The sequence below is a fragment of the Arachis ipaensis genome, chromosome B09 (genome assembly GCF_000816755.2).
Source record: "Arachis ipaensis cultivar K30076 chromosome B09, Araip1.1, whole genome shotgun sequence".
NCBI classification, from domain to species: domain Eukaryota; kingdom Viridiplantae; phylum Streptophyta; class Magnoliopsida; order Fabales; family Fabaceae; genus Arachis; species Arachis ipaensis.
This window is the reverse complement of record NC_029793.2, coordinates 25,120,551-25,135,466: the sequence shown is the minus strand read 5'-3', so window position 1 is coordinate 25,135,466 and position 14,916 is coordinate 25,120,551. Positions and strand designations below refer to the sequence as shown.

Genomic DNA, 14,916 nt, shown 5'->3' with positions numbered 1-14,916 from the left:
TGCCTTTCATCTTATGCTTTTTAAGTGGATGATAGCGTTAAATATGTGCTTCTAAAATTAAAACATTCTTCTTAATGTGCATAGCATCTAATTAAACTGTGTCATATATATCATCAAATTAGTGACCCTACCAATAAATTAAACAATTTTCAAATTTTTTTCCTCACCCGATTTATATTTATTGTTTGTCTAATTGAATTAGGGCCGAAATTATTAGCTTATCCAAGCTTTTTCACTTCATTTAAGATTTTAGCCCCACTTTATTAATTGTAGTTTATATATATCCCAGAAATTTATGTGGGAATTAAAGGGGAAATCAAATTAATAATCTAATGTTGTGGATAACTGAAAAATAAAGGTTTTGATAAAATATGTATGGCTAACAAAAACCTTTACATTGGAACCATTCATCTTCAAACAATAAAAATTGTAATCAAGGTCAAATCTTCGTTATTATGAAAGCTTAGATTAAACAAAGAAATATCTTCCTGTCTAGGTAATGATGGGACTGGTTAAGTCCCATAATAATGTATTAAACCATTTGTGTAATTTATAATCAACAGGTTCCTTGAAGTTAATCCTAACTAGGCATCATTGTTGTGTCATTGAATCTTTGAAAAGAAATGAATGATAAGTGCCACTATTTGCCCCATTTTGTTATCTAAATCCATTATTTTCCTCCACAGAAATGACAGGCAATTAACAATAAATATATATCAACCATCACTTGATAATGGGATTAATTAGAAATTGGGGTATAATCTATTTTTCATTTTTTGACGTAGATATTGTGCCATTTTAGTGTCAAAAATAGTTATTTGCATTTTAATACTACCTTTTTTTTTTTGAAAGAAAAGAGCTTAACACATTAAAGTGGAGCAAATAGCATCAAACAACATAAAAAAAAGGCATCTAACAAAACCTCCTAAACCCAAAAGACAAAATCCCCACGTCATCTCCGGCATAGCCATCAACAACCCTAAGGATTACACATCTCCACTCATCGCAGTTAAGGATGGTCATTGTGATGATGTCTTCTACGCCTTTACTTTCATTCTGAAATACCGTCCTATTTCGCTCCATCCAAATGTGCCAAATGACCGCACAGAAACACCTCAACCGCTGCCTTCGATCCTCTTTCCTTTGCGGCTCATCTGTCCAACTTAGGAAATGATCCTTCACTAACTCCGGAAAAGCCCATCGCTGTCCAAACACAGATAGCCATACACTTCACACCTGCCAAGTAAAATCACAACCAAGAAACAAGTGATGGACCTGCTCAACATCCTTATTACATAAAACACAGCTCTTATCATCCTGGCTAATAATTCCGATCCGACTCAGCCGTTCCTTAGTATTCACCCTGCCTACCAGGACAAACCAAGCAAACAGCTCCACTCTTGGTGGAACCAGCCCTTTCCAGATGGTCTTTGTGAAACTGTAATTGGTTACATCCTCTGCAAGCATTCCTTCTTGTAGCACCTGCACAAACGAGTTAGTCGAGAAAATACCAAGTCTATCATATTTCCACACAACTTTATCCTCCCTATTATTCGCTAGCCTAGCTGATTCAGAAGGTCTAACTCCTACTGAATAAATATGTAATGAATAAATATGTTATTCATAAATATCATATTTTCTCAAAAAATAATTATAAAAATAAATATATTATTTTAAATAGGTAAAGTATCAAAAGAGAATAAAAATCAAATTTTTACATTTGCTACAAAATCAAAATTATATCATCTATATTATTACATTATAGGGTTACCACTAGCATATATATGAATAGCCACCAATTCATCACAATTTATAAAAGTTGAATGAATACAAAGATTGTGAATATATCAACTACTTGATCAAACGAACTGATATGCATCATATGAAGTTTGTGTGTTGATTAACACATTATACATACAAATTAAAATGAAGATCTAACTCGAAATGTTTGATCCAGATATGAAGAATAGGATTTCACATAGTAGACAAAACAACAGTAATATTGTCATAATAATGTGTAATTCTTTGAAGTAGATTCTAAATTCAAAGAGGAACGTTAAATGAATAATATTTTTTTTCCATAAAAAAAAGGTCCAAAACCCACCTATCCTTAACCATTTAATTAGTCAATTCATCGGGCAGTAACAAATTTGGCTGCGTTTGTTTTTAAGAACAGGACAGGACAAGACACTGAAAACAGGACAGGACAAGACACTGATGGACAGAGACACAAAATTTTGTGCTTATGTATTTTGTTTGGTGATAAACTAGAACAAATTATGAAAATTCAATTTATTCTTATTTTTTTCATTCAAAAAATTTGAGATGAAAAATATAACAATAAAAAATATAATTATGAAAAATTAACAAGAATAATAAAAGAAAAAATAAAAAATAAGTTGTATCTCTTGTTAGTGTCTCTGTGTCCTTCCTGTCAGGATGGATACAAAATACACTAATTCAGTGTCTCTGGACACATTGTCTCTGTCTATGTCTTTTCTGTCAAATACGATTTTATGTCTCAGTGTTTCTGTCACATTGTCCTATCTCTATAAACAAACGCAGCCAAAAATCGCACATAAAAGGAGACACATTACACTAAATTCACGTACGTCGTTTCCCTTCCGTATCACATGCTCCCTCCCCCTTCACGTATTGTGCTTTAAACATGACACGTTCGGATAACATAGCATACTGACAAATTCGGTCAGCGCCATAGAATTTTCCTTATGGTTTGGGAATTGGGCTTCGTATACTTGGTTTTAGAAGTAAGAATGCCTCTTTCAAACGTTAAAACCTGTTGAACAAGTTTGTTCAACAACGTAATCAATTAGACAAATAATTCTAATGAAAATTTTAATTTATATTATATATTTTAATCGTCAAAATTCATTTTAAGAGTATTATCAAACAAAAATTCTCGTTTTCTTTATGTTGACAAACTAAATATACTTTTAAAATTTTTATTTCTCTCAAATATAAGCAGATAATCCAGGAGATAAACAAATATATTCAAAATATTAAATTATAACTTAATCAAACAGATATAGATAGCATTTCGGATATTATTGTTGCAGTCATAACATATGAATATGTCTAGGCTATAGCAAATTCAATTATCAGAACACATTCAACACAATATTAAAAATATTAGCCACAAGAAACAAGAGGAAGGCCCATAGTTATTAAAAAAGTATTAATTAGCATCATAGCAATTTCATGAAGGTTAGTGAATGCAACAGAAGTAGATACAGAGTTAGTTTGATTAACAGAAATCAAATCATGAGAAATACAGGAATTATTGTTTAATATTATTTCTCGAATCCGGACCTCTAGGTGAAGATGGGAAAAGTATGTCATTTGAGTTATAGATCGTTTTATTATTAATATAACCAAAAAAAAAACTTATAACTTACGAAATAAGGACATTTCACTGAATTATTTTATTTACGTATAGAACACATTTTAGACATTATTATACTCATTTAATATATGTATTTTTTGTGTCTAATTTTATCTTAATAAAAAATTAAAAAATTTAGACACATTTAAATACTATCACGTATTGGCACCTTCATATGACTTCTTATGATGTTAAAAAATTGGCACATAAATTGCAATACATAATATTTCATTAACATCAAACATAATCTAATTACAACATAAAATTCAGCAAAATACATAGCACCCACTTCTAATCAGCACACTAGCAAAATACATAGCACCCACTTTTAAAAGATATTTTCTTACGTTCTCGACCTCTATTTAAATCATATTCATTTTGCATTACAAAATAATAAATCTCATCGAGCCCATAAAAAAAAGGCCCAAAACCCACCTATCCTTAACCATTTAATTAGTCAATTCATCGGGCAGTAACAAATTTGGCTGCGTTTGTTTTTAAGAACAGGACAGGACAAGACACTGAGAACAGGACAGGACAAGACACTGATGGACAGAGACACAAAATTTTGTGCTTATGTATTTTGTTTGGTGATAAACTAGAACAAATTATGAAAATTCAATTTATTCTTATTTTTTTCATTCAAAAAATTTGAGATGAAAAATATAACAATAAAAAATATAATTATGAAAAATTAACAAGAATAATAAAAGAAAAAATAAAAAATAAGTTGTGTCTCTTGTTAGTGTCTCTGTGTCCTTCCTGTCAGGATGGATACAAAATACACTAATTCAGTGTCTCTGGACACATTGTCTCTGTCTATGTCTTTTCTGCCAAATACGATTTTATGTCTCAGTGTTTCTGTCACATTGTCCTATCTCTATAAACAAACGCAGTCAAAAATCGCACATAAAAGGAGACACATTACACTAAATTCACGTACGTCGTTTCCCTTCCGTATCACATGCTCCCTCCCCCTTCACGTATTGTGCTTTAAACATGACACGTTCGGATAACATAGCATACTGACAAATTCGGTCAGCGCCATAGAATTTTCCTTATGGTTTGGGAATTGGGCTTCGTATACTTGGTTTTAGAAGTAAGAATGCCTCTTTCAAACGTTAAAACCTGTTGAACAAGTTTGTATTTTATGTAGCCAAACAATTACCATCCCATGCAGTGCTTTTTGAGATTTTCAAATAATGACTTTTTTTTTCTAATATATATATATATATATATATTTTGAGGTAGACAACAGTAGCTCAAATACAAAACTTGAAGTCTTCTTTCATTGATGAATAATGTTCTTCTCATGTCTCAAGTCAATATAATTGCTTTAAATTTAGAGAAAAAAAATCCTCTTATATTCAACAACGTAATCAATTAGACAAATAATTCTAATGAAAATTTTAATTTATATTATATATTTTAATCGTCAAAATTCATTTTAAGAGTATTATCAAACAAAAATTCTCGTTTTCTTTATGTTGACAAACTAAATATACTTTTAAAATTTTTATTTCTCTCAAATATAAGCAGATAATCCAGGAGATAAACAAATATATTCAAAATATTAAATTATAACTTAATCAAACAGATATAGATAGCATTTCGGATATTATTGTTGCAGTCATAACATATGAATATGTCTAGGCTATAGCAAATTCAATTATCAGAACACATTCAACACAATATTAAAAATATTAGCCACAAGAAACAAGAGGAAGGCCCATAGTTATTAAAAAAGTATTAATTAGCATCATAGCAATTTCATGAAGGTTAGTGAATGCAACAGAAGTAGATACAGAGTTAGTTTGATTAACAGAAATCAAATCATGAGAAATACAGGAATTATTGTTTAATATTATTTCTCGAATCCGGACCTCTAGGTGAAGATGGGAAAAGTATGTCATTTGAGTTATAGATCGTTTTATTATTAATATAACCAAAAAAAAAACTTATAACTTACGAAATAAGGACATTTCACTGAATTATTTTATTTACGTATAGAACACATTTTAGACATTATTATACTCATTTAATATATGTATTTTTTGTGTCTAATTTTATCTTAATAAAAAATTAAAAAATTTAGACACATTTAAATACTATCACGTATTCATATCATATTATATCTCGTGCGTGCTATATCAATAGCGGGATGTCATAGCTTGTAACCAAGGCAAGGGTAACAAACATACACTTGATATAATTGGTGTGATTATTAAGATTTTGTTAATTGCCATTTTATTTTAGTTTCGGACCCACAACTGATTCTTCCGTAGGAGATCATAATTTTTTCTCCCAGTTGAGTTGATAGAATGATGATTCATTGATTCATACACAATTGTCACCTCATGCGAGACAGAAAAGCTGATATAAATTTCGGCCACTCTACTCTAATAGCACTAAAAATGTTTCTGATATAGGCTTATATTCCAAAACAAAAAATTCTTCAAGTCTAGAAAAATCTTAAGGCTTAATCAATTATCGACAACAAAATATACACCAATACTGGATTATTTGTTGAATCATCAGCTAATGAGACTAAACGTTCATTAATTAAAGGCCCAAATTTATCCAGAAGTTGATCTTATCTTATCAGCCATTATAATGAGTGATGAGAAATATTACTATTATTTTTTTTCATAGATAAAGATTACTATTATTACATCATAATTATTTCAAACAAACAAATTACATACTACGTAGCGTGCATGTATATATTCAATTTAGAAAGTGAAAACTATTCAAAATCAAAGTAACATGCAAGACAATATATTTTGGTCGAAAAGGGGTACACAATATATATACATTATATCATAATCATATTTAAAATATTTTATGTAAAAAATATATTTATATATGATATTTCAGTATATAAATAAATTGTAAATTAATACATGCGAATTAATGGTACGTTATTTTATTGATAAATTCGCGTAACTATATTCAAAATACAATGTCAATCCATTGATAATAATATAATTAGCTGGAAAAGCCATAATAAGTTGATCATTTATGCTTGTGGATGATGTCACCACAAGAGGCTTTATCATAATGATGAAACGGGACTTGGTCTTAAACAACTCTCTTGAAATTAGTTGTGTCAGAGAATCAATATAATCAATTTAGATCAATTAGCATCGTCTATATTTATATAGTATATCTGTACATTAATTGTAGGATTCTATGTCTTTATTATTTTGATTCATTTAGCATCTATAAATACTCCTTGTATATTGTACCTCAATACACAACTGAATAATACACTTTTCATATTATTCTCTCAGTCTCTTATTTCTAACATGGTATCAAGAGCTTAGGTCTTTTTTTTTCAATGAATATTAGTTCATAGCCCCATTGTTTTTCCTTTCTGGCAGTGTTCTTTGGCCTCCTTTTTCGTTCTCTTTTCGACGCTTTGGTTCGTCACCCCCATAACCATCTTGTTCGTCTTGTCTCCGTGATTCCAACGCAACCGGAATCGCCGCCATCCGCCGCCAGACGCGCCTCCACGCGCCGCCGAAAGACGCTGTCACGACCAGGTTGCTCTTCCTTCCAGCTTCCACCCGTGCCTCTTTGCTCACCTTTTTCGACCTGTTTCCGACGCTTTGGTTCGTCACTTCCGGCACCGTTGTGATCCTCTCGTCGTCAGCTTTCCAACGCCGTCGAGATCGCCGCTAGACCCCCCCAGACGCGCCGCCGCGCGCCGCTGGAAGCTCGCTATCCACCTCCATTGATCCTCCCCCGAGATGCTTCAGTAGCCGTTGGATCTTGCTGTTGATCCCACGATCCTGAAGCCGCCACGTGTCACGCCACATTAACTGTAGAATTCTATGTCTTTATTACTTTGATTCATTTAGCACCTATAAATACCCCTTGTATATGGAAAAGTCTAGGGGACCAGCAATTTTATTGTATTTTGGCCAGCATGTAACCAGCAGAGAAATGTGAGTCATTGGATGATATCTCACACCAATCTCACACCATCAAATCATCATTGATGGCTAGTTGATGGCTACCAATCACAAATGTTGCTGACCCCCTAGCATTGCTCTATATTATATCTCAATACACAACTGAATAATACACTTTTCATATTATTCTCTCAATCTCTTGTTTCTAACAAGTTGGATGTTTAGCTTTCCATCAACATGTACTTACAAGCAAAATCAAGATCCTAGTGTCGAAAAAGGTAAGCTAAGGTAGTTAAGAGAAATTATATAGGACAGGAAAAGAGAAAAGAAGATTTAAACATTAAACCTAAGAGATGTTAAAGTTACGAAAATTTTCCTCAATTAAAAAAAAAAATCATATAGACATTTAATATTAGGTTAAAAATATGATAAATTTAAATTTAAGTTAGATAAAATGCGATACACATCGTGCAGCTAGCGTTGTTCACATAATTTTATATAATGAAAATTAATTTAGTGTCGAGTTCTTCACGAGCATCGAATGCAAGGTGTAGTGTTCCAGTTAAAAAATTATTAATTGAATACTAGTATTAAAAAAAATTGAGATAATACTCAATGTGGTCCCTGAATTTGCATGCAAGCTTTAATTTAGTCCTTAAAGTTTCAATTGTTTTTATTTAGTCTCCAAACTTTGTGAACATAACTCATGTTAGTCCTTGAAACAATTTTCAAGGTACAAACATTAACGGAACACTATCGTGAACAGCCGGATGCCACACTATACTTTGTAAAATGATGTCCTTTTAGTTTTGACACTCAAATAACCCAAAAACAACATCGTAAATAGTGTTTATTAAAATTTTACCTAACAAAATAAGTGATACGATGCCCTTTTTGAACTATTTAAATGTCAAAACCAAAACTGCATCATTTTACAAGTTTTAACTAGTCTATAACAGTGCTCTATTAACATTTTTATACTTAAAATTGTCTCAGAGACTAATATGAGATACGTTTATAAATTTTGGGGACTAAATAGAGGCAATTGAAACTTTAAAGACTAAATTGAATCTCACATGTAAGTTCAAGGACCAAATTAAATATAAACTCAAAAAAATTTGAGTTAGGCATAGAGATAAGTGTAGAGTTTAAATACTATTATTTTCTTTTTCATAATTGTATTATCTGATGCTTTATGTTTTTTTAGTACTTTTCTGCACATGAACGAAGGAGATGATATTTATAGCAAAAAGTTACTTAATTATAATACATAGTTTAATTTTTTTAATTATTTTATTTCTCAGTCCTATAATGCAATATTATAGTGCATCAATTAAAATTAAAATTATTCAAAAATTGATGAAAAAAAAAAAGAAAAACAATAATACATCTGACTCTACCCCTAACTTTTTATTTATTTATTTTTAACATGCACTAGTATTTAATTAATAACTTTTTTTTAATGAAACATGCACTACATCTAGGGTATAATACTTTTTGTATTTGTTGCTAAACTAAGCACTACATGATATATGCCGTGTTCTTTTGTAATTAAATTGAGAGGATTACAACTCTACATGATGCATCTTGTATTCTTTAACATTGTAATGGTACGATTTTTAAACATTATAATTTTGTAACACTTAAAAAAATTTTATTATTGTAATTAATTATTTATTTATTTATTTCATTTATTAGGTGAATCACCTAACTCACACAGACACATATATACTATTCATACTCTGACCAGAAACACAAAAGGCCCACCAAATGCCTCTTTATATCTGACCTCCTAAGAATTCGGACACAACAAAAAGGGCCAGTTCTACTTATCTAAATAAGTAATTGCCTCCCCCAATCTCTTCTAATATCCCTATCTTTACTCAAAAATAGATCCCAACAACTCCCAAGATAAAGAGAATGGTCCTCTGCCAATAAAAGTAGAACTACTCTAAAAAAGTGGTCATTCATTCTACTATAAATACATTGACACCCCTCAAGTATATTACGTTCTAATCTACTAAAAACCTGCTTAAATCCCTTACTAACTTAAGTATCGGAGTCTCTTGCAGGTACCACCCCCCACCTCCTCACAAGGAACTTGGACGACGGCACCTCAACACCAAAACAAGTTTGTCGCTGCCTCAGAAGGAGTCTGGATCTCACGTTCAGACCCAAATTACAATTTCAGGTAACCCTCGGAACATATACATACATATATGATATATTAGAAATAGAGTAAAAGACAAATAGATTCCTGACCTTTTCAGCCGTAAACATTTAAGTCCTTTAGAGTTGAAAAATACATTTAAATCCCTCGCCTTTTAGAACGCGTGACAATTATGTCCCTCCGTAGAGTTGAAGTTAAAACACGTAATGGAAATTATTGATATGTCTGTTACGGTGATGATATGGATGGTTGGTAAAAAATAATCAGGCATATAGGTCCCTCACGTGAAACACTGCCGTTTTGACAGTGAATCCTATCTCTTCCAAATGTAGCGAAGCCATGGAATTTCATCAATCTTAAGTGGTGACTTATACCCTTTATTCAATAAAGGTTTTATCCAAATCCAAAAGGCCTTGGATACAATAGAAGCTGAAGCGAAACCAGTGACATTCGATATCGTCTTAGATACTTTGATTTCATCATTAATAGGAACTTGTGAATCTTCAATGGACTTAATCCCCGTTGACCCTTTGATCCCAACACAAAGAAGAAAAATTTATATAGGGAGGGAAATGAAAGAAATTATGTCATCCACCATGAAAGTGTCAACACCTAAAGTGGAGAAACGTATAACCCTAGAAGCTATAAACAAAGAAACAATAATGAAACTTGCAAAACTATGTCATCCACCATAAAAGTGTCAACATCTAAAGTGGAGAAACGTATAACTCCGGAAGCTGTAAAGAAAGAAACAACAATGAAACTTGCAATCCAATAGATTCTAAGTGACACAGGATGATTAACAGCTTCAAATCTCTTCTCATGGATGATCAAGATTGCAAGCATAATTTGTGTTATTGCCTGAACCAACCAAAACACTCCATCAAGTACCTACCATGGAGCCTGAATTATAGAATTGCTGAACACCAAGATGGAAGCAACAATGAAAAGTGCAGCCAAAACAGATGTTGCAATGAGAGTTAGTTTGAACCATAAGGATGTTATTTTGGTGAAACTCCTATTGTTTCTGATAAGGGGCTTGTTGAGCTCATTGTTATGGTGGTTATTATGGCCGTTGGAAGTGATGCTGCTATTGTTGTTGTTGCCATTTGAAAAGAACCTTTGGTAAAGCTTTATTAATTATTATGGCAAACACAGAGAAGGTGAACAAGAGAAGAATATCAACAGCAGAAAACAAAGCTCTCTGAGGACATGGTGAAAGGAACACATACTCAAGCGAGATCCTGGCAGCGACACCAACCCCTCACAGCAGCAACTACACTGTGAATGAAAATGACTACCTCACCCCAACAACTGGCGCCGCCATGCCGGAGCAGTTGGCTCCAAAATTCGCCAACTCCTTCCTCTCGGAAACCTGGATCCTGATGCGGCGCAACTTCATCAACATCCGAAGAACTCCAGTGCTGTTCCTGTCGCGCCTCATGGTACTCACCATCATGGGCTTCATGATGGCCACAATGTTTCACAACCCTAAACAAAATCTCCAGGGAATCACCAACCGCCTCAGCTTCTTCATCTTCACCGTCTGCCTCTTCTTCTTCTCCTTAAACGACGTCGTCCCCGCCTTCATCCAAGAACGCTTCATCTTCATCAAAGAAACCTTTCGCAATGCCTACAGAGCCTCTTCCTACATCATCGCCGGCTTAATCACTCACATGCCTTTTCTTCTCCTCCAAGCTTTCATTTACGCTGCCATTGTTTGGTGACGGCGTCGTTTGAAGCATAAGGACCAATTTATCCATTAACAATTTATTTTCCATCACATCATCAACTAAAACGGACAGCTCAGTCTCTACCCTTCCAGGTTAGCATTCTCTATTGCCGTTTTTAGCCCCAATTCGATGGAGGAGTATAATTATCATACGTTTTATAAGGTGAAGAATTTAAATGTATTTTTCAATCGCGTTTAAAAAAGTCAGGAACCTATTTGTTTTTTACTCTTAGAAATATATTCTAGTCTTAAGATTTAAACTTTGACGCAACTTGATGAGAGACCCATAAATTATCCATCTTATCAAAACTCTAATTTTGGCAAGAATGAAAAATTTCTAAACTAAAGACTGTAGTTGAAAAATGTATTGCCTAAATGGATAAGCAGAACATGGCTCAATCCATATACTACACTTATATAGACTCGCCTCCCAAACAAAGAAAAAAGAGTAAACAATCGTGACCTTGTGTGTGTATACCAAAATGTGTACATAAAGGCCCAAATATCTAAGTTAAATTTGTTTGTGATATTGTCCTGCATTTTGAATAAGAGTATATATTAGAGATAAATTCAATTTTTCGTAAAGAGTTTTCACTAATCAAAATAAGATAAGTATTATCTCAAGTTGATGGCAGATGGTGATAACAACACAATTTAAACTTTAAAGTCAAAGAAAGAACAATAGAGTAAAAAATGTATAAAACTCTACAATGTTCACTTCACCGTTTATTAACCCTCTTAATGGTTAAAGAATTATTGTTTTGTTACCATTCTTACCGTCTATTAAAAAGCATGAACCTATGTATGTTTTTCGTATCTCTGCATGAATAAAAATTGTTTGGAACTTCAGAAATTCCTCTCCAATTTATACGTATTGTCAGTAAGTTTGAATGAGATAGCAAGAATTGAACCAAATGAGCTGCTATGAACAGCTGAGCATTCGGCAATGACATATTAACCATATGGCTTGTGTTCAAACCTTATTTTCTTGGTCATGTACAAAGCAATCTAAGTCAAGTGTATATCCAAAATCTTTTATATGCATAATCAATACTTCCAAAACTTCAACAATATGCTCATTTGAAGAAACATTCACCTCCAACAACAAAACTCTAAACCTGGTTTTTCAATTCAATCCAGCTCATCCCTGCCTCTTTCTTATTTTTAATACCTCTCATAAGCTTCCTTAAGTAGGCAACACCAGTCCAGTTACCTTCAGCAGCAAAAAAATTTGATAAAAGCGCATAAGTTCCTGCCTCATTTGGCTTCATTTCCAACACCCTTGAAGCTGCCAGTTTGCCTATACTTCGTTGTTTATGAGCTTTACAAGCCCCAAGAAGGACAACCCATATAGATTCATCCGGCTTAAAAGGCATATTCTCTATTAGTTGATAAGCTTCCTTTACTCTACCAGCACGCCCAAATTAGACCGCGTCCCGTATCTCAACATCTCACAGAACATGCTCCACGCACGACCATGGTGGTTGCAAGAATTGTAGCCAGTAATCATAGCAGTCCAAGTGACAACATCTCTATGTGACATTTCATCAAACAGCATGCGTGCTTCTTCAATGGACCCCTTATCAAAATATGATTTGATGAGATCAGTGGCTAAACCGGAAATGTCTTTGGGGGCAAAACGGTGCAATAGAATTCAATTGGGTGTCATCAGCAAGAGAGTTATGGACAATGGTGGGGATGGGCCGGAAATGGGTTGGGGACAGTAACTTCCTAGTACCAGTCATCATCTTCGTCCTTGTTTATGAAGAGTGACCATAGAAAAAGTTGTTTATTTTTTCAGCATAAGATGATAGAAAAAGTTCTTCATTTTTTCCGTGTAAGATGAAGCAAATAATGACGAAATGTCAACAAAAATGGTTTAATTAATTGGGAGACTGACTTGAACCTGAAGAGCAGAAAGAAGCAGGTAGTTGTAGTACAGACAGTACCTGTTTGTGAAAGCAGGTTTAATGGTTAGGGGTCTGTATAACAGCATAAGGAATACCTAAACTATAGTTATTAGAACTGAACCTGAATCGACAGCGATCAGAGTACTGTGGTTATCGGGTCACTAGTTCAACCGTCGGGTGATTAGTTGAACTGGTTGACCTGGTTATAATTAAATAATTATAGATGATTTTTTTTTTCATAATAGGTAATTTTTATTTTATTGCTTTTAACATTGAATTAATACCACAAAACTAATTTAAATGTCTACCTGATCAACATAGTATAACCTAAAGAGTGTATATAAATGTTAATAAGATTTTAAATCAATATAGAAGAGTCAGACAGAAAAAACAACAGAGATCAGCTAATCATGAGACAAAACACAAAACTCCAATGCACATCTTTAAATCTTTATTTCATTGCCTTCACCTATATCAGCATTCATTCACCGCACTACCAGACTTCACTTAAGCTCTAACATAGTTAAGTTGAGGATTCGAGCAAAGGCTGAAAAAGTACCTTACTACCTTATCATCCTCATAAAGCACAATAGAAGGAATTTCCTTATTGATGATCTTGTCAAATCTGTCCATCACAGAATAAAAGAGTAAGTATTTAAACACTTATAAATTAAACCTCAAGCACAAAAATGGATTGATACAACGACATAATATCTTAAAGTAACAGCAAAATGGTATACACAAGAAAGGAAAAAGAACAAAGAGAACAACAGATTAAATTAATTAGTTTTACATACAAATACAATTCACGTAAACCCTATTACAAATGAAATCAGCCAGTTTCACATACAAATACAATTAGCCTCAATACATTAAAACATCAAAAATCCAGTATAAAAAATTAATAACAATAGCTAAAAAAAATCTCACCTACAGCAGAAGCAGAAAGCCAGAAACAGTCAGGGACGATTTTTCAACTTGGGGAAGTTGCCGTGTTGCACAGCTGCAGAGTAAGCCGCCGGCGAGAGAGAGCAGAGCTTCGGCGGAGGGAGAGCTTCGAAGAGGAGCAGAGCAGAGTCTGCAGATGAGCCAACATGATGACGACGGAGGAAGCAGAGCCAGACAAGGCACGACGCGGAGGCACAGTCGCGAAGGAAGCAGAGGCGAGCAAATACTGACGGCGCGAGGACGAGGCAGAGGAGCCGGCGAGGAGAATGACGAGTGACGACCGGCAGTGAGCGTTCGGTGAGTGAGAGAGGTGAGAGCGAGTATCTGTGTGTGCGGTGAGTGAGGTGAGACCGTAAGAGTGAGTTGAGGTTGGGGATGGTTGGGTCTTGGGTGTGCTGTTCAATTGAGGCTAAAAAGTTAAAAATTTATTGTCCAATATATAAGATTATTCCATCTTCTATTTTTAGAGGCTAAAATAACCTTATTATTTTTTTACTCCATATTAGTAATTCTAACCAGAGTTGGAGGGACAACAATAACAGAGGAGGCAGAGACAATCAAGGATATCAGAGGTGGAATAATAACAACAACAGGCAGTAGAACCAGAACCAGCCTTACAGAGCACCTCACCTGAGGCAATCCCAAGGAGCACAGCACAACCAACAACAAGTTCTGCAGATCACTCAATCTAATTCCTCTCCGAGTGACGAGGCGCTTCAATCCATTGCGCAAGGACAAAGGAATGTGGAAAGTTCCTTTAATGGCCTAGCATCCGCTATACAAGCTCTCATCTCTCAGCTGGGATCATTCAATACTTCAAACACTCAACATGCAAG

General features: G+C 33.8%; 1 long non-coding RNA gene across 1 annotated transcript; it reads right to left on the bottom strand.

Annotated features, from left to right (window-relative positions):
* LOC107619662 lies at positions 12,644–14,487 on the bottom strand. Its single transcript, XR_001615738.2, has 3 exons — positions 14,063–14,487; positions 13,692–13,757; positions 12,644–13,171 (listed from the first exon to the last, which is right to left on the bottom strand). It is a non-coding gene; the product is annotated as an uncharacterized LOC107619662 (long non-coding RNA).